Consider the following 25,488-nt stretch of genomic DNA (forward strand, 5'->3'; position numbering starts at 1 on the left):
GATTCCTCCCACTATCAAAGAACACAAGGTAAACTCATATGGATCTAAAATCTAAAAAATTAAAAGAATAAAAATAAATTAGAAGAGACCAACTAAGTTAAAATTCATTGGATCTGAACGAACAAATATAAAAATAAAACATGATTCAGTGAGGCCAGCTGATTTGTGCTCACCTACCACTTTACCAGATCTGAAAGTCCAAAATCCACATAGAACTCCTAAGTGATACAAAGGAATTGATTGACACAAGGTGCATCTCAACTATGAAAAGTGAAAGTCTTGAGATAAAACAGTTTTACATTTTCAATTTAAGAGAGTAAACAAAGCTTGAGAATTGTTAATCAGCAAATGTATATTACAGTTTTGCCTTTGTTTCAATTAGAGAAAGTAGACAAAACTAAGTGACAGTTAGCAAATATATTTGTCCTTCAGCAGAGATTCATAAACAGGTTCATTTTTATGGATCATGGAGGTAAAAAATAATGGCCGAAATTATCGATCTATGGCAGAAAAGTGTTACCAAAAATCAAGGATTGCTCTAGTGGTATGTTGTCTATTTGGCGTGACAGCTCAGATGTTATTTTGTGAGCCAGCTTACTTATAAGGAGCTGCAAAATAAAAGACAAACAAGAATAACAGACCTTAATCAAGAAGGTATCTGAACTAATCTAGAAATCAGAGAAAAAGAAAAGCAGAGCCAATGTTTTCCTCTTTATAGTTCCTAAATTAGCGTGTTCTACTTAAGCAGTGACTTCAACTCAAATTATGGGGCTAAAATAAGATGCATTAAATCATCTAATGCCAGAAATCTTATTTCATCACCAATAACAGTTCTTTGCGACATTTCGGAATTCAGAAATCCAAAGGACTTGGGTTGATAAGAAAGGATTTCTGATAAATATACCAGGCTGATAGCTCTGTAGGAATCAGAGAAATTGAACAGTAAAGGAAAGGCCGCAAAAGCAGAAGAGTTAAGAACTCTCTCTGTTTATATATTAACACTATCCTATTAAGAGTAAACAGAATTCTTTGAAATCTTCGGCTATGCAAATGCAGATAAAATGTCAAAATACGGTGTCTAAAGATTCTATATTCAAGGAATGATATACTATGATCGAGTTATTGCTGACACAGAGAATAACATATTGATCATGAGTAATGACATTCACAAACAACTGGGCATTTGGTCTAGTGGTATGATTCTCGCTTCGGGTGCGAGAGGTCCCGAGTTCGATTCTCGGAATGCCCTATTTTATTTCATTGGATACATAACTAATCAATTATTCCTTGTATCCTTGTATCTATTAGACAAGAGTGGGTTGCTCTAGTGGTGAGCACCCTCCACTTCCAACCAAGAGGTTGTGAGTTCGAGTCACCCCAAGAGCAAGGTGGGGAGTTCTTGGAAGGAGGGAGTCGAGGATCTATCGGAAACAACCTCTCTACCTCAGGGTAGGGGTAAGGTCTGCGTACACACTACCCTCCTCAGACCCCACTAGTGGGATTATACTGGGTTGTTGTTGTTGTATTAGAGGAAATTATCCTTTCTTTTATGACGGTGGTGTTCGGGCCATCTTTCACACACCTCGACTTTTCCACCGGTGTACGTGCTACCTCTACCTCCCACCAGCAAAAGTGCTGGGTAATTCTGTCCACCAAAGCTTGGGCAGAAGGGAGGAAATCACCTAGTGTTTTTTGTCTCCACTAGGATTTGAACCTGAGACCTTATGATTCACTCGTTTCATTGACCACTAGGCCACCCGTGGGTGCTTAAAAGAAAATTAACCTTAAAATCGAAATGCCTCTATTCTTTTTAAAAGGGTTGAATACACAACTAATCAATTATTCGTTGTTTCTTTTAATAGTAAATCTAACTTTACATCTAAACATAACTAATCAATTATTCGTTGTTTCTTTTAATAGAAAATCTAACTTTACATCTACCCCCCCCCCCCCTTTTTACAGTTCTACAGGTACAGAAGTAATACAATTGCATTACATACGGCTAGCAGTTCTAGAGTGGATCAGTGAAATTACCAGAGTAGATAGTATTAGAGATATGATCAGAAGTCAATGATAATGGAATAAAAAAAGGGATCAATTAGTGGAGTTCAGTTATCCCTTCATTTATTATTTGATTCTTTTCTTTTCTTAATTCAAATGCAAAGTTTCAGCAAAATGTCAGTGACTATCTGACGTAAAACTTAGGCAACGATGTATTTAAATTCAGAGACAGCTAATTCCTGTGACTAGCATATACTATCACTATGGTCAGCACTTATTCAAGTTAAGCTAGGAATTTCATGGCCAAATGGAAAACTATGAAATAAACATGTTGATGACACAAAGCAAAGCTGGGCCTGTTCTGATGTACGGTTATAACAACTCAGAGATCAGATGTGGCTATCATGATGGAATTAAAAAATAAGCAAGCCAGAGATGGAACCTAAAGCATAAGGGAGAAAATAAATTCAACAACAGGGCATTTGGTCTAGTGGTATGATTCTCGCTTAGGGTGCGAGAGGTCCCGAGTTCAATTCTCGGAATGCCCCATGTTTTGAAACTTAACATTTTAACACGAAACATTGTCTTTCGCAGTTATACCATCTGTGAACATACGTTAAGAGCACTAATTAATAGTAGGAGTGAAGACTACGAAACCACAACCAATTTGTCAAGAACACTTTAACAAACTACACACCCAAGACTCAAATTGGTAAAACCAATGACTGTCATTAATTGGAACCGTATTTAATCAGTTAAATACATATTGTCTTTCGCAGTTAACATTTTAACACGAAACATTGTCTTTCGCAGTTATACCATCTGTGAGCATACGTTAAGAGCACTAATTAATAGTAGCAGTGAAGACTAAGAAACCACAACCAATTTGTCAAGAACACTTTAACAAACTACACACCCAAGACTCAAATTGGTAAAACCAATGACTGTCATTAATTGGAACCGTATTTAATCAGTTAAATACACAAGAACGGATCTAATAAACTAAAATTCATACAAATAAAGTTCATGCATAAAAAATGGTATAATGATGGGAAACAGTTTTAATTCATCCAGAAAGAAAAGGATCTTGGCTCGGGACTAAGAATAGTAGGAACCATAACTAGAGGAGTATTATAAGAAAACCCGAAGGCTTCAGCTACAAACTAAGGATGCTTGAGGGCCTAAGCAAAAGTCTAACAGTACATTAGTCTCTATCATTCACCCCGTAGCAAGTCAAGATGGGAAGTGGAAATGAACTGCATTACTAGCCCATTTGAAGACCGTCTATAGGTTCTTATAACAAGTCCTTTTTAGGAACTTGTAGTCAATTTGTTGGTTGTCTTTGTAACTACTGCAAATTTGAATGCTCGTATAATAATCTCTGGTGATTCCCTCCCCCCCCTAAACCTCCCAACCCCAAGCAAAAAAAGAATTAGCTTGTTTCATCTAGTCAACAGAATGTGAAACTTCAAGCTATCATTAATTGTTGTGAGGGACCATCAACAGCTGGGCATTTGGTCTAGTGGTATGATTCTCGCTTTGGGTGCGAGAGGTCCCGAGTTCGATTCTCGGAATGCCCCCAGTTTTTTGAGTAACTCTTTTCAAATCTGAAATTCCGACATCAATAAGGTATTCCAAGGATAAGGTAGGATTCTTATTTAATAGTTCCCCGGAACAATCAACAGTTTGAGACTGATGTTCTGAAAACAGCAGAAATCATAAGGCATTTGTGATACGAGGATAAAATTCACCTTAGAGTCATGTATATACGATACAGTTAAACTGGATAAAATTCATTAGTTTATGAAATAATATTTCAGCAGCAACTTTAACAAGCAAACTATATATATATATAATCCAAACCGTCAATGCAGACAGCCTAGACCTAATTCTTCCTTGTACATCATAATCCTCGACTTTCAGAGCTTTCATTATTTTCTGTCTAGTTTGCATTTTAATTGTAAGTCAACTAAGACTTTCAGCTAACTCACATTTTTATTATCACGTGTCAATTAAAGATTCTTCCTAATCTCAAAGAGAACACCTAAGGTAAACTCATCAGGATCTAAAAGACAAAAATAATAAATCATTTCTGCCGAGCATGCTGATTTGTGCTCACCTGCCAGTTTACCACTTAGCAGGTCTGAAAGTCAAAAATACAACACAAAACTCCCAAGATCAGCACAAGGAGCATATCAATGTTAAGTGAACGTTATCAAGGTTTTTGCTTAATAGCTTTGCCTTGGTTTATTTGACAGAGCAGGCAAAATGAGAAGTGACAATGAGCATATGCTTTCGTCTTTGCAGTTTTGCCTTTGTTTCCAATTAGAGAAAGTAGTAAAAGCTGAGAAGTGACAATTAGCTAATGTATCTGTCCTTCAGCAATGATTCATCAACAAGGCTCATTTTCATGGATCATGGATGTCAACAATATTGCTAGCTTAAATCATTGATCAATGGCTGGTGTTACCAAACCAAGCATTTCTCTACTAGTATGTTGCTGTTTAAGGCAAGAGCTCATTGATTTTCCAGCTCCAATCAGGAGGAAGATTGCTATCCCTAGCTGATGAATCATATAATTATTGTTTACTTGAGCGATGAATCGTGAACATCACAAGGTTCATGTTGCTTTGTGACGAAACTTACATACAATGAGCAGCAGAATAAAACACAAACAAGAAGAAAACATACTAGATCATTCGAGAAGGTGTCAAAAATAATCACAGAATAAGAGAAAACAAAAGGGAAAGCGCAAGTTTTCCTCTATATCATTCCTAAACTTGGTATCATCTACTTAAGTTGCGACTTCAACACAAATTATGGGGCTAAAACATGAGGCATTAAGCTATCTATAGCTTGTGACATGTCCCAAAGGATTGAGTATGATTAAAAAGGACTGAAAATATTATGCACCAGAAATAATCAAAGCTGATAGCTCTTTAGGAATCAGAAAAAGCCGAGCATCAGAGGGAATGGTGCAAAGAGGAGGTTAAAACTCTCTGTTTATCCACTAACATTATTCTAAGGGTGTCAGCATAAGTTCTCAAAAATATTTCTCAGTAAGGAAATGCAGATCAACAGGTATGAAATAAGAAGCTGAAAGGTTATATATTTGCAATGAAGCATGTCATTTATAATTGAGTCATTGCTAATCACTGGAAAAGCGCATTGATCATGAGTCAAAAGTCAAAACACATTATTCAACAACTGGGCATTTGGTCTAGTGGTATGATTCTCGCTTTGGGTGCGAGAGGTCCCGAGTTCGATTCTCGGAATGCCCCATCTTTTTTGATTGAATACACATAATAAAACTAGCCTTAAAATCTGACAAAATCCCCCATCTTGTTTTGATTGAGTGCACCATTAATCAATCACTTTTTGTTCCTTTTAACAGAAAATTTAACCTTAAATCTGAGTATCTGACTCCCCCTTAAGAAACGAGTGCAGAGGTAAGACAGTTTTTTATCTGAATGAATTCCTACGGATTGCTCTATTTAGTGCATTAAACTTCTAAATGAAGAATCAAAACAAATGTTGTATGTTTGAACCAAGCACACACCTTTATCTTCATGTAATTCTAGAGGGGTTAAGAGAAGTCACTTTAATAGTATCAGAGATCTGATCCAAAGTCAACTATAACACTATAACAAAAACATGGATAAATCTGTGGAATTTAATTTTTTATTTCAAATTTATTACTCTTAGCTTTTTCCCTTTTATTTCTTTTTATTTTGAGCTAGGCAAATGCAGCGTTTCAACAGAAGTGAACAGACTGTTCGGCATCTAACTTATGCAAGGATGTATTTTCAATTCAGAGACTACTATTCCAACAATTTGCATATGTCAGTATATTCAGCATCTCTTTATATTAAACTGGGAACTTCATGGCCAAAAAAAACTTTATGCAATCAATAAAAAATCACCACAGTAATCACAACACAAGTGACCCGCAGATTGTTTAATGCATATACCAATAAATCATAGATAAAATAAGCAATTTAACGGACACACAAGCAAAGAGAAATTACAGAGGGAAGAGAACAAAACGCAAGAATAGGGAATTTGGTCAAGTGTTATGATTCTCGCTTGGGGTGTGAGAGGTCCCAACTTCAGTTCTCGGAATGCCACACTTTTAGGTGCCCAATATTTTGATGTGACGAATGCCTACTTTTTAGAACCAAATATTTGACCCTAAACATTGGCTAATGAGGAGCTCCTTCCCTACTTCAATTAAAGCTCGCTCCCACCCCCACCCCCTTCTCATATTTTTCCCCTCTATAGCCCCTCGCTCCACTCATTTTTGAACTTCTAATGAGACAAAGTAAGAATAGGGTAAAGATGAGACCCAAAAGGAAGAATGGAGATGCATGAAATAGGTATGAACTAGAGGTATGATTCTCACTTAGGGTGCAATAGGTCCCAAATTTATCACACAAATCAGAACTCAATCACCTAGCACTAACAATCTCAACTCTATATGCCTTTAATCTATGATTGAGCAAAGGATTAATTAATAACCTCAATTTTACTACTCAAGTGCATATTTTATACAATTGTCTGCTTCTAAAGGAGTGTTATCATATAGAGTAGCTAAACAACAATATTAGATGAGAGTTGAGAGTTGACAGAATTGTAACAGTACTAACCAGAAAGCTGAAGAGGCGAGCAGAAGCAGAGAATGTTGGTTGCAATTCTAGGCTTGCAGAGAAAGAATTTTCGAGGATTTAAAAATAATATTTTCCTTCGGAATTGTACCCAAAATCGTAAGCTGTGCGCGTGCATAATTCAGAACTTGGATAGTTGGCTTCTGACATTCGGTCCTTTATTGCCTATTCTGTACTCTCAATTTAGGTGACACTCCCATCAATTTTATATGACAACTCACTAAATTGAGTAAAATAAAAATTAATTAAAAAAATATGTTATTTTTTTAAAATGGACCAAGAAGAAAAGTATGATCTTACTTTAGTTTTTTTTTTTTACTATTTTTAACCGTAGTACTTGTGTTAGAATAAAAATTTCAAAACTTCTTCTTTTTTACATAATAGTTGGGACAAAATGAATAAGTTTTAAGCGTGTTGAAAATTTTAGAAAGAAAAATACCTCAACTTATTATTCTTTATGATCCATTTTACGTGCATTATTTTCTTGTTACTTTATTCAAAAAAAGAAGATATATATTTATTAGTGCGAGCCACACACTAAAATAAGAAAAACATTTGCTTTAGGCCCCAAAATTACTATCTAATATAAAGTAAATAATTTGTATAATTATTTCTTATCAATGATAAAATTAATTTCCATATTAATATTAAATAACCTAATTTCTTCTTCTCATTAATTCGTATAACCTAATTATTAATTTTTTACCAATCTTATTTTGGATTTTTGTTGAATTCTTTTTCTCTATTTATTAGTTAGTCACTTAACTATATCTAATAATCCAACTTATCATTTTCTTTTACTCTCATAAATTAAATACTTTTTGGTTCTCTCATTTTAATTGTGATGCAATCAAACACACAAGTAATGCAACAAACAAAATTTACAATGTTTAATTCATTTATGTTATTATACTTCATAAAATCATGTTTTCACTTTTTTCATTCCTCATACTCAATTGCCTATTTGTCAAACAACAATGCTCATTAAATATTTTATAAAATACAGAGACGACTCAATAGCATCGGAGGCCTAAATGATAGGTTTAAGGTTTTGCTTTAGGCCTCCGTTGCTATTGAGCCGTCTCTGTAATTTATATTTGGATATTGTTGGAATTTGTTGACTTAAACCTATCATGACATAATATGATTCCATTCTCCGGACCTTTCATAACGTGAGCGCAAGATACTTTTTGTACTGGGCTGTCTTTTTATATATTATATCAAACACTAAAGAATAAATTGAAAGGGGAGGAATATATTTAAGCTCCCTTGTCCATGTACTCGACTGAAAAAAGTTTAAGCATACTGAACTTGTGAATTATTGCACATTGAAACTTTTAGTACCAATAAAAAGTGTGAATTATTGCACATTGAAACTTTTAGTACCGATGAAAAAAAGAATGCAATTTCTGAAAAAGAAACTTTTAGTACCGATGAAAAAATGAATGCAATTTCTGAAAAAGATAAATAGACATGCGTCTGCGGGGAGTCGAACCCGGGTCCATTGCTTGGAAGGCAATTATCCTAACCATTGGACTACAACGCTTGTTGGTGATTTCTGTAAGTATCATTTTTGTTATTTTAGATTTGATCTAATCGTTGCGAAAATGCTCTTTCTGATGTTCCACAAAAAAAAAAGCAACTCTTTCTGATATTTTTCCTTCTTAACCATACTCCATACTATCCACCATCATGTTATTCGTATATACTGCAGTCTCCAATAATGGTGTAAGTGGAAAGGCATGTAAAAACACACGATTTTATCTTTACTTGGTCATACCCAGTTAGAAAAGAATCATTCAAATAAGACCCATATTCACTTGATCATCGTATCTAGATTCAATAGAAAAGAAGGAACGCATTAATGCATTAGTTGTCTTGTAGTTTTCTAGTTATAGAATCATATAAAGTTTCAATAGTAATAGTAGTAGAACCAAAGTTGCCATTGTACGGTCCGATATATCGTTCTCAGTACTAGTCCTTATTTTCGTGTACCGGGACCTTTATTAGCTTCATTTGATATTTTTTGATTTGCGTGCGTGGTTCTTGAGATGACTACGGTCAATATTTTGGGTAAACGATCCTGGATCAGTATTTTAATGATTCCATTAAATTCATATTGTGATTTTGGACTTGGTCGTATGCCTGAAATTGAATATGGAGGTCCTTAGATTGATTTGACTTGTTTTGCCGAAAGTTAGCAATTTGAATGTTTGAAAATTTTCTAGGTTTCACCATAGGTTGACTTATTGGTTATCGGCTTCGAATTTAGGTTTTGGAACTTGGAATAGGTCCATTTTGCTATTTGAAATTTGTATGCAATTTCGAGTTGGTTTGATAGGAATCAGACGCTTGGTTGTGATTCTAGCTACTCTTGAGTTTCCTTTTGAATTTCATATTTTTTGATGTTCGATTTGTGATTCTGGATATTATTTTGGTGTTTTGATCACGCGAGCGAGTTCGTATGATATTATTATACTTATGTGCATGTTTGATTTTGAGCCCAAAGGGCTCATGTGAATTTTGGGTATGTATCAGATGAGTTTTGGATGACTTGAGATAGCTGGTGTGCTTTCAGTTCTGGTGTTGATCTGCAGATGTCGCATTTGCGAGGTCTGACTCGCAAATACGAGCCTCTCCTTTGCGAATATGAGTTTGCATTTGCGAGCAGGGGCCTGGGCTCCGTGACCTTGCATTTGCGAGGAAATGGTTCGCATTTGCGAACAGGCTAAGGCCGTTTTTGTGAACATCTTGGTCGTATTTACGACCCGTAGAAACTTAGGTCAGCTTCGCATTTACAAAGCTTTGGGCGCATTTGCGATGGGGGCACATTCGCATTCGTGATCCATTTGTCGCATTTGCGACTTTTGGGCATCTGACGTGCTGATCGCATTTGCGATCCGTATTTCGCTGTTGTGGTGTTCGCAATTGCGATACCTGTAGTTGGGTAAAAAGGGAGGGACTTAGCTCATTTTACACCATTTCTCAACCCTAAAAAACTGTAGAGGCAATTTTTTAAGAATTTCGTCTTCCTCATTACTTTTCATGAGTTTTTAATATCAAATCTAGGATTTCCATGGTAGAAATTAGGGATTTGGGTAGAATTTGAGGATTTTGCAAAATTGCAATTTAGATCGCTAATTAATGTCAGATTTCAAAATAAATTAAATAACTGGGCTCAAGGGTGAATGAATAATCAGATTTTGGTCTGGATCTCATATTTTGACCAAGCGGCCCCCGGGTTGACTTTTATTGATATTTTCAAATTCATCAAAGATTGCACCTTTTATCATTCGTGTGTAGTTTCTAAAACTTATTTTGAATTGTTTGAATGATATTTGGCTAGATTTGGTTGGTTTGGAGGCTTGTTCGAAAAGAAAAGTTGTGGTTGATTGTTGAGTTGGTTGCGCAAAGAGGTAAGTATTATGTCTAACCTTAACTTGAGGTAATTAGGACTTATTGGTCTATTTATAATGTGAATTATATGGGAAAAAGGCATATATGCAAGGTGACGAGTGTATATGTGCCATCATTGGATTAAAGCATGCGAGATTGTTCTATTTACTTCCATATCTTCATTTATCCCATGTTATCTCTTATTATATACTTTAATTGCTAAATATTCTTACTTGATATCTATGCTTTACTTGTTAATTATTATTTACTTATTACTTATTTTGATTTGTTCATTCTCACTCAATATTTGCATACTTGCTACACGTTCTTACTTGCTTTAATTGTATATTCTCATTGTCACATGTTTTTACTTGCTTTATTACCCTTATATTACTTGATGCACTCTATTATGTTATTTCGACTACGTGAGCCATTTAGTTATTCTTGTGTTGATGATTATCAAGGTTTTAGATTACGAGGTGTTGGATATTCTCCGTTTGTATTGGTAGTTCCTTATTGTTCTGCATGTTTCATTTCTCTTTTGTGTTGATATTTCATAAACAATGGTGTTGAGTTGTGTATGTTAAATAAATTAATATTGGAGAATCGGTTTGTGCGCCACAACGGTATTGAAAGGAATTGATATTGGGGGATCGAGTTGCACGCCACAACGGAACATGAAATGATATGATATTGATATTAGGAATGAGATGTACGATGTATAAGATATTGTGTTGAAACTTGGGATCGGGTTGCACGCCACAACGGATTTGATATGTTGTTGTTGTTGTTGTTGTTTGTGACTATAGAGTATATTCTTGATATTATGATACGAGATTTGAGATTATGTTATTCTGGGGCCCTCTCGTAGTTGACCTTCGGGTCTGTTTATATGAGTTTATTGCTTTATTTATAGTTACAGGTTTATTGTAAGTGACTTGCCTTAGCCTCTTCACTACTTCGTCGAGGTTATGCTCGACACTTGCAGAGTACATGTGATCGGTTGTACTCATGCTACACTTCTGCACTTCTTATGCAGATACCAGTGCTGTTCCTAGTAGTGCGCAGCAGAGACTGCTCAGATTCATCTGCTTTCGGAGATTTGAGGTAAAGCTGCTGGCATTCGCAGTCCCTGAAGTCCCCTTCTACCCTATCTTTACTGTTTTCCTTAATCCGAACAAGTGTAATTCGTTCAGACTTTATCTGTAGAACTTTAGTATGCTCATGTATTCGTGACTCCAGATTTTTGGGATATGTTTAGACTACTTTACGTTGTATTTATCACATCTATTTCAGACTATTACAACTTCGTATTACTAATGCTCTGTTTTATATTGTTAAAATTAGTTAAGTAATTAGCTAACGTTGTCTTCCTAGCAAGTGAAATGTTAGGCGTCATCACGACCCCGAGGTTGGGATTCCGGGTCATGACAAGTTGCTATTAGAGCCCTAGGTTACCTAGGTCTCGTGAGTCATGAGCAAGCTTAGTAGAGTCTGAAGGATCGGTACAGAGACGTGTGTACTTATCTTCTAGAGGCAATAGAGCTTTAGGAAAATTTCACCTCTTTCTTTCTCTATCATGTGACTTTATCTATTACTAAAGATTAAACCATTCTATTCTTGTTCTCTCGCAGATGGTGAGGATACACATAATATCTACAGCTGGGCAGGAGCCAACGCCCCATGTTACAGTCACTACCAGGGGTAGGGGCCGAGGCAGAGGCAGAGCTCAGCCTAGAGCACATGCAGCAGCCCCCATTCCAGAGCCTCAGATCGAGCATGCAAAGGAGATCCATGTTCAGATTGCACCAGTCGGACCCACTCAAGATGCCCTAGTCCGCTTAGTGGGCCTTATGAAAAGTGTGGCTCAGGCCAGAGTATTACCTGTGGCGCCAACTGTCTCTCAGGCTGGGGAAGAAGCTCAGACTCCCTCTACTCACACTCCGGAGCAGAAGGAGCTTAGACTCCCTCCACTCACACTCCGAAGAAGATGGCTCCCCTCTATCAGACTCTGGTGGTTCGAACAGTTGGAGTAATTGAGCCTGTTATTTCTACACAGCCCGAAGAGAGGCTCGCGATGTCTTTTGAGGGATTGAAGAGGTTGGATAAGTTCACCAAGCTCTTTTCTATTCATTTTGGTGGTATACCTTCTGAGGACCCACATGATCATTTGGACTGTTGCCACGAGGTGTTGCGCAACATGGGTATTGTGGAGTCTAATGGAGTCGACTTTACAGTATTTTAGATTACCAATTTTACCAAGAGGTGGTGGCAGGATTTCGAGTGAGGCAGACTAATAGGATCACCTCCACTCACTTGGGATCAATTTTCACAGTTATTTTTGGAGAAGTTCATCCCTTTTACTCTGAGAGAGGAGTACTGTAGGTAGTTCGAGCACCTCTATCAGGGTAGCATGACTATTACCCAGTACGAGACCAGATTTGTAGACCTATCTCGCCATGCAGCTATCTTGAAGAGAGAGGGTGAGGAGATTCATTGATGGTATTACTTTTGGTATCAAGCTACAGATGGCCAATGAGAGGGGGGATGATATATCTTTCCAACGGGCAATAGAGATTGCTAGACGGATCGAGATGATTCGTGGTCAGGGTAGAGAGGTGGTATCTAAAAAGAGGCCTCGTCATTTTGGTGGTTTCAGTGGTGCCTCATTTGGAGGTAGAGGTTCATTTGGTAGAGGCTATCCTCATAGGCCGATTCAGTCAGCGGTTCAGGTAGCACACGATACTTCAGGCAGTCGTGGTTCTTATGGGTCTCGTCTTGAGCAGCCAGCATTCAATACACCTTCAACTCCTATCAGTGCACCGCCGCTACGGAGTTACTATAGTAGTCATTTAGGTCATCAGGGATCATCTCAGACTCAGTAGTTGGGCCAGTCGTAGGGTTGCTTTGAGTGTGGCGATGCATGTCACATCAAGAGATATTGTCCTAGGTTGATGAGCATCAGACCACATCAGGGTACTCGTTCCTTGATTCCAGCACCGGTTGCTCCCCCACCCACACAGCCAACTAAAGGCGGGGGTCAGGCAGCTAGAGATGGTGGTCAAGCCATTAGATGTGGAGGTCATCTAGTTAGAGGCCGCCCGAGAGGTGGAGGTCAGAGTGGTGGGGCTCAACCCTATTTTTATGCATTCTCAACTAGACCTGGGGTAGAGTCATCTGATGCAGTAATCACAGGTATTGGGCGCGAGGTGGGTTGTATTGAGGTTGGGTGTTATAGTGTGGTTGTATGTTGTATACTGGAGCGTAGGTAGGTTGGTGTAAAGGAGGGGTGTTCATAGGGTAAGGGTTATTTCTACGAGGTAGACTGGACTGATAGTAAGGAACAATTGCTGATACTTCTTCCTTCTTCGTGTTCCCACTGCTTATAGAATTGGACTAAATTGCCTTAGTGGCAGCTTGTAATGTGGCCATTTACTGTATCTTGCCTAATGTTATGCCTTCTTCCAAAAAGTCTCCCATCTTAACTAGCTCGGGAAATTTCTGACCCATCATACCCATTATCTTTTCAAAGTAAATTCCTTCTTGGGCCCTGATGAAATACTTGGTCAGGTCATTTTCATCTAGCGGGGGTTGGGTTCTAGCAGCCTCCGACCTCCAGCGGCGGACATACTCTTTAAATGACTATGATGGTTTCTTCTGCAAATTCACTAGAGTGAACTTGTCTGGAGGGATCTCGGTATTAAATCGGAAATGGTTCATAAAGTCCTCCGCCATGTCCTGCCACTCTCTCCAAATTTCTGGGGTCCTCGCGGGTGTACCAAGTGAGGCTCCTGATAAATAACTCCATCCTCAACTTTTTATTTCTTCCTACCCCGACCAGCTTGTCGTAGTAAGCCCTCAAGTGCCCATGGGGATCACCTGGTCCATCAAAGATGTCGAACCTCGGAGGCTTGTACCGTACACGCATGTCAACATCAGGGTGTATACACAAGTCTTCATAATCCAGGCTCTCGCTTCCTCGAGCAACCTGGAGATTCTTCATCTGCTTTCTCAACACTCGCAACTGCTCTGACAATGACTCTTCTTACTTGTACTTTGCTTCTCTCTCTATCTCAGCATATTGATCGATCCCATATGGCACTCTAACTATGACGGGTGCTAATGGTAGGTTCTGAGGTATCATATATAGGTGGAATATACCACTCGTGTGTAGCGGTGTGTGCCGCAGGTATGTGTTGGGTCTAATTGTTGGCAAAGGTAACGTTGTCAAGAGGAGGGGTATGAACTGAGTTGGTAGTGACTGGTGGGTTTTGCGGTGTCTGGATGTAATTCGGGACATCAAGGGTATGTATAGGAGGATTAGCCATATTTGCGATGGCTACTAGTGGAACAACTTGGGTTGCGGTATTTGTAGTGATTGTGGTTGGATACTGTTTGTTTGTCGAGTAGTTAAAGGGAAGTGATCAAGGATTGAGTCCAATGAAGGGAACCGGGTTAGTTGCGGAACCGTCGTCACGACAAAATGCGCCAGCTCCCGAATATGATGTACTTCTTCTCTCAGCGACTCCATTTCCTGTGCCATTCTAGCAACTATCACACCTCCTTTTTCCCGAGGGATAGGGGAGTTTTTTCAATTAAAGTGACATTATTCAAAATGAGATTATTTATTTAATTTAGAGTCTCCACTTGGAATAAGTCTAGTAAAAGAAGTGTGGCTTTGACTATGAAATGTTAGTATAACCAAATACCTTATAAATGAATTCATTACTAATATTTTTATTCACATAATCTAATTTGAACTAAAGCCAGTGTTTGACTTAATCATTGTCGGTTCTCCAAAATGGGCCGATTCAAAGTCGGGCCCGAAAGCAAAGCACTAGCAATCTCAATTTTTGCAGACTTAATATCTTTGCATACATAGTCACATTTAGCATTACAGGGACTGTTACACTCATATGTAATTCAAACAAAAAATTCATCAAGGCACTGCCATTTGGACAATCAATCATCAATTATCTGTATCGAACTAGCCCGTACTTTCATTTCTACTTATTTCAGTCGAAACAAATTGATAACGCCATGAATTAGTGGAGGAGATCTTTAAAATAAATTCAATAGCTAAAAAAGGGCTAAATCTACGACACTGAATATGAGTATGACATGAACAATTAACTGAAACAAAACTAATAATGCCACAGATCAACAAAGATAGAGTATCTGAACAATTTTATGGCTAAAATGCTAGATCTATAAAATTACAAACAATTGTAGCACAAACAACCAGAAAATTTGATGAGAACGACCAAATAAAAATTTGAAGTTCGAGGATGAAAAGCAAGCTATCGAACAACAACAAACAACATCAATCTTCAGAGGCTTGTCACTCGAATTATTCTTTGGAACCCGAAAATTTCATGATGAACATACAGTAACTAGAAACCTTTGAAAATCCCTTTGAATCCTACTGTTCTTCAATTTCGAAATCCTCTCTTCTTTTCTCTTTTTTTTTGATTTTTTTTTCGGATCTCTATTTGAGGATTTCGAGCTTTGAATTTAGCTGCTATTGTGTGTAAGTCGTGTGCGATTGAGTGTGTTTGTGGGTGAAGTGCAAGTGAGAGAGCGACGAAGGGGAGGCGAGCAACTTAGTTCTGGTTGTAAAAGGGAAGGAGTTTCGTTTCTATGGAATTGGGGATGGGGGTGACGGTTAGGGTTCCAAAAATGGGGGGAGGGTTTCGTCCGTCTTCTCTTGAGAGCATCAGGTGACAACTAGGTTTTTAGGTTAAGGTGGGGTGGATCCGTTCTCCTCTCTTTATAATGGGGAATAAGGTTGTTTTAATGAATGGGGAGAGGGGATTGGGCCAGGCGGACGGGTTTGGGGCGAGAATTGGGTCGTTTATCATTGGCCCAGTTTGAAAAACAAAGTAAATAGCCTTTTTCTTTCCTAGTCTAAATGTTTTCTAAATTGACCAATCTAATTCTAGTTAAAGCTAACTTTACAAAATTAACCTAATTATCTATTTTCTAACAATTAACTAACTTGTTTAACTAAAATTCATGTAAGATGACTAATGTATTTTGGATATTTTAGTGTTTTATAAATGCAATTAATTATACAATTAAAATCTAAACATGTAAAAATTAAATTATTTTTGTTATATTTTTTAAGATTTAAAAAGCTACTAAAAATGCACCAAACACAAATACGCATGAAGCAAATCAAGTAAAATAAATAAAAATTCCTAATATTCGATAAAATAATTAAAAGCTATTTATTTGAGATTTTTTAGGAGTAATTTTATATATTGGGCAAAAATTACGTGCTCACAGCTGCCCCTCTTTGCTCGAGAACATGAAAGTTTTCGGGCAAAGATAAAGTGAGCAATTACGAGCAATCTTTTCCCATTTAACACTCCATGGGAAGCATTTTGAAAACGTTTGACCGAACCTTGTTTCAGAGATTGCCTACATATCCTTGGCTATAAAGGAATCAGGTCAGTGTAGTTTGGGAAGTTTTGGTAGCTGGGACTACCGGAAAGCTGTGATTTCACTGATGTTGCTGCTGTTTACTGCTTACTGAGCTCCTTATTATACCAAAGTTAAAATGAAAAAGAAACTAACTAAGCCTATCCGCTATGAGTTACAAAATTCCTATCTATAAGTCTTCTGAAGCTTGATCTTGAGTCTTGAATGGTTCTTCATGCAGACTATTAATTCGAACCTTGATGCTCGCTAGCTACATGTGTTAGTTCATTCTTCTATGACTTCTTCTGATTAAAAATGGGGAATGCAGTGCTCGTGACTTCAGTCATATCTTGAGCAGTTCATATCTTTCATCTGCTTCTACATCTTGCGTTCACTTTCTTTTTTCTTTTCTTTTCTTTTCTTTATTTTGGATTGAGATTTCTTCTTATGGTTATCTCGAACCACGTGCCTCGAGGTAAAACCTGCTCAGACACCAAAACAAACAAACGAACAAAAAAAATTTCCCCCAGTTTACACTAGGAAAATTTCGTGAGTTTTTTGTAACAAAACTCTTTTCTACTTCATTATTGAAAGCAATAAAAGGGTCGTGAATGGTGTACCCGGAGAAAACATGATTCTTTGGGAATGGTTTACCCTGATTGTCAAAATGGTGCCCAACTAGGGAGTGAAAAACCCTATGTTGGAAAAGAGACTAGGGAATGGAGACCCTATGTCTAAAATAAAATCAACTAGGGAGTGGAGACCCTATGTCTAAAATAAAATCAAATAGGGAGTGGAGACCCTATGTTGGAAAAGCGATTAGGGAGTGGAGACCCTATGTCTAAAATAAAATCAAATAGGGAGTGTAGACCTTATGTTGTAAAAGCGACTAGGGAGTGGAGACCCTATGTCTAAAATAAAACCAACTAGGGAGTGGAGACCCTATGTTAGAAAATCGACTAGGGAGTGGAGACCCTATGTCTAAAATAAAATCAACTAGGGAGTGGAGACTCTATGTTGGAAAAGAGACTAGGGAGTGAAGACCCTATGTTGAAAAAGCGACTAGTGAGTGGAGACCCTATGTCTAAAATAAAATCAACTAGGGAGTGGAGATCCTGTGTTGGAAAAGAGACTAGGGAGTGGAGAGACTATGTCTAAAATATCATCAACTAGGGAATGGAGACACTATGTTGGAAAAGAGACTAGGGAGTGGAGACCCTATGTGTAAAATATCATCAACTAGGGAGTGGAGACCCTATGTTAGAAAAGAGACTAGGGAGTGGAGACCCTATGTCTAAAATAAAATCAACTAGGGAGTGGAGACCCTATGTTGGAAAAACGACTAGGGAGTGGAGATCCTATGTCTAAAATAAAATTAACTAGGGAGTGGAGACCCTATGTTGGAAAAGCGACTAGGGAGTGGAGACCCTATGTCTAAAATAAAATCAACTCCCTCCTATGTTGGAAAAGCGACTAGGGAGTGGAGACCCTATGTCTAAAATAAAATCAACTAGGGAGTGGAGACCCTATGTTGGAAAAATGACTAGGAAGTGGAGACCCTATGTCTAAAATAAAATTAAGTAGGGAGTGGAAACCCTATATTGGAAAAACGACTAGGGAGTGGAGACCCTATATCTAAAATAAAATCAACAAGGGAGTGGAGACCTTATGTTGGAAAAGAGACTAGGGAGTGAAGACTCTATGTCTAAAAATAAAATCAACTAGGGAGTGGAGACCCTATGTTGGAAAAGCAACTAGGGAGTGGAGACCCTATGTCTAAAATAAAATCAACTTAGGGAGTGGAGACCATATGTCTAAAATAAATATCAACTAGGGAGTGAAGACCCTATGTTGGAAAACGCAGCTAGGGATTGGTGTACCCTTTACTACCATGATTTTGAACTTTCCTTTTTTTTTCCCCATCATTTTAATATTTGTTTTTTCATTTTTTTTTTAATTATTCTTTAGAGAATGAGTAAATACGGGAAAGAATTTGAAGTAGACTTCCCTTTTGGAGTTGTTTCTAGCTCCCGCGCTGTTTATTCTCCTTCTTTTTTTTTTTTTGGTTGCACCTTCTTTTTGCAAGGTTGCTTTTGGGTTGCACATGTTTCCTGTTTTTCAAACAAAGAACAATTGTTAGTTTGAAACAGTGGTTGGTTTTGCGGCCTTGAGTGTTTCAGTTTCTTGATCTTGGTCGGCTTCTCTGATGATAATTTCACCTGCAAATGCTAGTTTCCTGAATACCGATTGCACTTCTGCCCCCGGAGAACCTTTCGCTTTTCCAAACTTTACCTTGATGGTTGGCCGCGTGGGACTTAACCTTTTTCAACTTTATTTTGCCCTTGTGGGAATTTCACTACTTCCAAGAGTTTTTAATTTCAAAGCATCAGCCACCATGGCCAGTCGGGATTGACTTGATGCCCCTACTGAGGTTGGGTGCCTCTTGCATATATTAGCTTGTTTCAAACGAAAGCCTTGTAAATCAGTCTTGACATCCCTTCTTTGCCTTAGTTTTGGAACAGAGTTAGACCGAAAGGGATTCAAAGAAAAACAAATAATGGAATGGACAATTGAATTTAGACAAGAGGTATCCCTTTCGGGGAAAGAAAAGAAGGACTTATCTGAAGTACATGCGGACTTCAATGAACATGACATGCCTTTTGGACTTGATGGCTGATCTGTGTAAACCGTCCGTCTCTCAGAAATTCATCAAAACTTTTTTCTTGAAACCGAGAAACCTTGCCCAGGACTGTGTCGATGCCAATGGATGCAGGAATCCTCTGTTTCGATCAATGGTGCCCTTTGCAGGTTTTCACCAACTGACCTCTCTCATTTTTCTTCCCACCATCGCCTTATAGTGCTCTTCGCGAGTTTTCACTAACAAGACTCTCTCATTTTGGTGGCATCAGATTCAAGTGATTGTATCCTCAAATTCTTGAACATTCTCATTGATTGATCGGAAGGACTTGAAAAGGATTTGGGTAAAAAAGATTTGGATTGAATTAAAGCTTTGGAACCTTTCAGGCGAAACCACCGCCGAGCCATTGTAACATCTGCCCTTGTTTCAATTTTTTAGAGAATGTGGATTTTTATTTTGGTGTGACTGAACCCCAGAGAGAGGCTACTTACGTATCCTTTCAGAATTCTGAACCCTGAACCAGAGATTCTGGGTTCGTTCCCCAGTAGAGTCGCCAGAACTGTCACACCTTCTTTTTCCCGAGGGATAGAGGAGTTTTTCAATTAAAGTGACATTATTCGAAATGAGATTATTTATTTAATTTAGAGTTGCCACTTGGAATAATTTATGGTGTCCCAAGTCACCGGTTTATTTTAAAATCCCAAATCGAGAAAATTGACTCTATTTTATGGTCTGCGAACACATAAGACCAGGTAAGAAATTCTGTTAACCCGTGAGAAGGTGTGAGGCACTCCCGAGTTTCGTGGTTTTATCACGATCACTTAACAATTAATACTTGGCCTAATTATCTAATTTATTACCGGTTATACACCTATTGTGTATTTTACCTTGGACCGCTTTTAATTATTTATTTAACCGCTTTTAGTATTTACGGAATTTATTTGAACAAGTTGCGATGTCGCGCACTTGTTTGTTTTTGTACATATTGCGTATCGCGTTACGTGAAGCGCACCCGCAATTTATAACATGTTTATTTATTATTATTATTATTATTATTATTATTATTATTTAAAGTTATGGTCGAGTCATGTGAAACGCACACTCGAATTGGGGGATTATGTATTATGACTATGCCACGAAAACCGTACCCATAGTCACAATAATTTATTAACCGCGCGTAAAGAAAGCTACGAATATTTATAAGTTATTTATTTTCCTAAAGTTTGAGATTAACATGGAGTTCTTGGGATTACGGGTAAGTCTGGTAAAAGAAGTGTGGCTTTGACTATGAAATGTTAGTATAACCAAATACCTTATAAATGAATTCATTACTAATATTTTTATTCACATAATCTAATTTGAACTAAAGGTAGTGTTTGACTTAATCATTGTCAGTTCTCCAAAATGGGCCGATTCAAAGTCGGGCCCAAAAGCAAAGCACTAGCAATCTCAATTTTTGCAGACTTAATATCTGTGCATACATAGTCACATTTAGCATTACAGGGATTGTTACACTCATATGTAATTCAAACAGAAAAATCATCAAGGCACTGCCATTTGGATAATTAATCATCAATTATTTGTATCGAACTAGCCCGTACTTCCATTTCTACTTATTTCAGTCGAAACAAATTGATAACGCCATGAATTAGTGGAGGAGAGCTTTAAAACAAATTCAATAGCTAAAAAAAGGCTAAATCTACGACACTGAATATGAGTATGACATGAACAGTTAACTGAAACAAAACTAATAATGCCACAGATCAATAAAGATAGAGTATCTGAACAATTTCATGCCTAAAATGCTAGATCTATAAAATCACAAACAGTTATAGCACAAACAACCAGAATTTTTATTCATAAGCTCAAAGAGAGAGAATAAGTGAATATACACATACCTAGAAACATAACTCATATGAGAACGACCAAATGAAAATTTGAAGTTCGAGGATGAAAAGTAAGTTATGGAATATCAACAAAACAACAACAATCTTCAGAGGTTTTTCACTCGAATTATTCTTTGGTACCGGAAATTTCATGATGAACATATAGTAACTAGAAACCTTAAATCCCTTTGAATCCTATTGTTCTTCAATTTTGAAGTCCCCTCTCTTCTTCTTTTTTTTTTTTTGATTTTCTTTTCGAATCTCTATTTGAGGATTTCGAGCTTTGAATTTAGCTGTTATTGTGTGTAAGTCGTGTGCGATTGAGTGTGTGTGGGTGAAGTGTAAGTGAGAGAGTGACGAAGGGGGAGGTGAGCCGTTTAGTTCTGGTTGTAAAAGTGAGGGAGTCTCGTTTCTATGGAATTGGGGATGGGGGTGACGACTAGGTTTCCAAAAATAGGGGGAGGGTTTCGTCTGTCTTCTCTTGAGAGCATCAGGTGACAGCTAGGGTTTTAGGTTTGGGGGGGGGGGGGGTGGATCTGTTCTCCTCTCTTTAGAATGGGGAATAGGGTTGTTTTAATGAATGGGGAGAGGGGATTGGGCCAGACGGACGGGTTTTGGACGAGAATTGGGTCGTTTATCACTGGCCCAGTTTGAAAAACAAAGTAAATAACCTCTTTCTTTCCTAGTCTAAATGACTTCTAAATTGACCAAACTAATTCTAATTAAAGCTAACTTTGCAACGTTAACCTAATTATCTATTTTCTAATAATTAACTAATTTGTTTAACTAAAATACATGTAAGATAACTAATGTATTTTTGTATTTTAGTGTTTTATAAATTTAATTAATTATACAATTAAAATCTAAACATGTAAAAATTAAATTATTTTTTTATTTGTTTTAAGATTTAAAATGCTACTAAAAATGTACCAAACACAAATACGCACGAAACAAATCAAGTAAAAATAAAAACAAATCCTAATATTCTATAAAACAATTAAAAGCTATTTCTTTGAGATTTTTTAGGAGTAATTTTATATATTGGGCAAAAATTACGTGCTCACAGTAACATGATCATCAATTTAAGTATCATCTTTTCCCCCGATTGTCCCAGGTTGCCAGCTATTACCGGAGCGTTTCCGACCGGTCATCAGTCGTAGACATCTTTCTTTTTGATCTCAGGTTGTATGGTGATTCAGCTAGTTTTACGTGTCAACACAAACCAACCTTTATTTTTGGGGAGTAATAATAAAGTAATACGGAAAAATAAAACAGAAAGAAGAGCGGAAGTTAGGTTCAGCAATTTCACAAATATAAACACATAGAGCAGTTAGTTCACGTATTCAAGATATGCTCATTTCCTAATATGCAAGAGGGGCCTATCTTTGTCGGAGGTAGGCCTATGTCGCGAATGTTTGGCGAACAATCAGATTTAGACACGTTTAGATCCGGAGCAAACTTTGGTTGTTCATTAATAATCTTTGGATTACAAAAGATGGGTGCGATGGTTACAACATTGTCTTCCAACATCCACAAGGTCACATAGGCTCACATGCTTGCCCTTAGAGAAATGATAGGGGTACATGATAAAGGGTGTAAGATAGGGGAAAATCAACTAGCCACTAATAATCATCCCCGGAGTCATCTCCTAAGTCCTCTTCTTCAGGCTCCTCCCCAGGGTCCTCTTCAAATTCTTCTTTCTTCCTCGTCGTTGTTGTATTCTGGTACATCTTCAGGATCCTCTTCAAGTTTTGTCTCTTATTCTATTTATATATACTCAATCACACGATCATCCTCCTCCGGAGGTGGCAGTATGTGATCACCTACTTGCCGATGCATGGCAGTGGTAATGAGATAATTAGGCAAAATCTCGTGATATATTTTCAGGTTTGATATTGTATCTTCTAGCCCGGACACTCCTTCTCTACTCGGTCGAGCTAGCTCATCCTCCTCATTGATCCACACAAAGTATTCTGGAGTACACCACTAGTTCTGACCCATCGGCATCATGATTAAGTCATTCCACTCATCTTGAAGTCTCCTCACCCTTGGGATCAGGATTTGTCAGTTGTAGTCTTCTTCATAAAGAGTTATCTTTGACCATATGGGTACATCCTAGATCAGACCAAACTGCTAGAGAATTTGTAAAGGTGCATACGACTGAGTGCCTTCAAGTCCCACTAGCTCGATGAAGTATATTCTGGGGGTCCTCAGAATTTCCCTACCACATAACCACGAGAGCTTCCAGTTTATCTATTCTTCACTCAAGTGGGTCAACATGTCTCTCCATTCCTCTTGCCTATGTGGTGAGACCCAGTATCTCATTCTCTCATTGTAACTCCTAATCATATTGTCGATGCCTATAAAATAGTTGACGGTGCCCTCCCTTTGATATAAATGTTTCGTGGCCCATAACAGGAGTAGTAGATTCAAGCCTTTAAAAACGTCGTACCCTCTGGAACATGCGGAAAGTGCCCGGAGTGTTTCTGCTAATATCATAAGGACTAGGGTGACTTGGAGATTTCCCCGAAAATTAGCCAAGACCACGAGTAACATATTGTTGTTGATTCGCCCTTTCCTTTGCGGGGAGACAATTAATCCTAACAATTCCAAAGAGAAGGTCAAAGGACAGAGACTCTCCCATGCCACTTGATCACATTGAAACTCTCCTATATTCCACTCGTAACTTTCTCGATGCTCAAACCTATCGAATAGTTGGTCCAAGATTACCTATCCGTCTTCAATGTTCCTCAGATTCTGGTTGCTTGTCAGAACCAAAGCGTGAAGAAACCTGTGGTCAGGCATGGTAACTAGCAGTATTGGCTTTCTCCCATCAAACGACAACTCTATGAAGCTAGTGAATTCCTCCATTATTGGCACCAATTCACAATCGACAAACTTGAACACCATTGTAGATGGGTTCTAGAATTCTACCAGCAGTCTGGTAAGGACTTTGTTTGCCCGAATGTTCATTAAAATGGTCAATGCTCCCAAGTGAGTTCTGATTTTATCTCCATGGTCTCGGCGAATGTTTATCCACCATTATTTCAGCTTGTGTAGCACTCCAATGACCATATTGATTTCGGAGATGTTGTGGTTGATTTTCATTTCTGAAGAGGTGAAAATAGAATTTGGTAAGTGTTTGCTCTGGATCTTTAGCGTCTCCTCTGGATTGGTTCATCATTCCACAAAATACATGTCATTGGGTGCATGACCAGTTGACATTAAGGTGGCTATCCTAATTGTGAGTCAATGCCAAGGACCGACTCAATTAAGGTTTATACAGTATGACCTATGTTTGCTAGAGTAGAGTGTTTCCTAATTCTTAGAGTTGGACTGAATACTTTGAGTCGTTATGTCAGTTGACCTGACAAAGCCTCTCTCTGAATAGGAAAGAATTGTGTTAAAGACAACCTTCACGTGCCATTGTGTTTGATAGTGTACGACCAAGACTCGATAGGAAAGAATGTGATGACAATGTATATAATGAGGTAACAAATGGTTGGGATAATAATAATAATAATATTAAAGCATGCAGATAAGTACATGCTAAATAAGTAAGACATATAAGCACATATTTGCGAAATTAAGCACAGTTAAGCAGTATATAAAAAAAAATTCCTAAATTTCAGATCTAGTCTAAGTCTGCTTAAGGGCCTGAACCAGAGTGTTGTACCCTATTCTTACAGTGGTTATTCTAGTTTTAGGGGTCTAATTCAAGCTCCACAGTCATGTCCAATTCGAGGTTGCTACGACTGTGGAGAGTATTGCACCCTATTTTGCATGAGTCAAAACAAGATTCAACTAGTGGTTACCCTGTTATTGATGAAAAAGAGTCGCCACCTAATATTTAAAGGTATACTAGGGTAGCTATTTATTTATCAAATTGTTATCCTATTAGTCTGCTAACCGGTGAGATATGTGTAAGGGTTCTTATTCTTCTAAGGGAAAAGTGTTAGACACCCCCTACAATCTACTTGAGGTAGCTCCATAGGACTTGGACTAGGTTAGAAAAATTAGATGTTTGTATTCTACTTAGTTTAGTATTTAAAAGTTTGTGTCCTACTCTATGTCTTGTTTATAGTCTATTATTTTCGGAAGAAGGTAGTATATGTACTTTGAAAAAAGGGAACATATGTTTAATTTGTAAAAAGTTTTTTCAAAGATGTTTACATCTAAAAAGTCAAAAAGATTTGCAAAGTGTGTCTACGTTTTAAATATTTTTGTATTTGGAAATAAGGGGTTATTTTTTGTGTAAATCTGGTAGAGTAGGAAACTACTTAAAATTGGATCTTGAATATACCTTTGGGAATTGATTTCAACTTTGTAGCCATGATTGAAGAAAACTCGTCGGGGTTTGATAATCTTTAATTCTGATCGTGTTTGATTTTTATTTATAGAAAACCAACTTCGAAATCATCCTTTAAAGAAAAAGGGGCACTCATTTTCAAATTTGTTTCAAACTTCAAAAGAGCTTCGT

At 37.6% G+C, this 25,488-nt stretch overlaps 1 long non-coding RNA gene and 4 other non-coding genes across 5 annotated transcripts; 4 read left to right on the top strand and 1 right to left on the bottom strand.

The window, feature by feature from the left end:
• Positions 1–128: 128 nt before the first annotated feature.
• LOC117276181 (uncharacterized) lies at positions 129–6,823 on the bottom strand. Its single transcript, XR_011412283.1, has 2 exons — positions 6,648–6,823; positions 129–608 (listed from the first exon to the last, which is right to left on the bottom strand). It is a non-coding gene; the product is annotated as an uncharacterized lncRNA (long non-coding RNA).
• TRNAP-CGG (transfer RNA proline (anticodon CGG)) lies at positions 1,178–1,249 on the top strand. Its single transcript has one exon. It is a non-coding gene; the product is annotated as a tRNA-Pro (tRNA).
• On the top strand, positions 2,478–2,549 carry TRNAP-AGG (transfer RNA proline (anticodon AGG)). Its single transcript has one exon. It is a non-coding gene; the product is annotated as a tRNA-Pro (tRNA).
• Positions 3,510–3,581, top strand: TRNAP-UGG (transfer RNA proline (anticodon UGG)). The gene has a single exon. It is a non-coding gene; the product is annotated as a tRNA-Pro (tRNA).
• TRNAP-UGG (transfer RNA proline (anticodon UGG)) lies at positions 5,211–5,282 on the top strand. Its single transcript has one exon. It is a non-coding gene; the product is annotated as a tRNA-Pro (tRNA).
• Positions 6,824–25,488: the final 18,665 nt, after the last annotated feature.

The sequence above is a fragment of the Nicotiana tomentosiformis genome, chromosome 11, assembly GCF_000390325.3.
Source record: "Nicotiana tomentosiformis chromosome 11, ASM39032v3, whole genome shotgun sequence".
Taxonomy (NCBI): domain Eukaryota; kingdom Viridiplantae; phylum Streptophyta; class Magnoliopsida; order Solanales; family Solanaceae; genus Nicotiana; species Nicotiana tomentosiformis.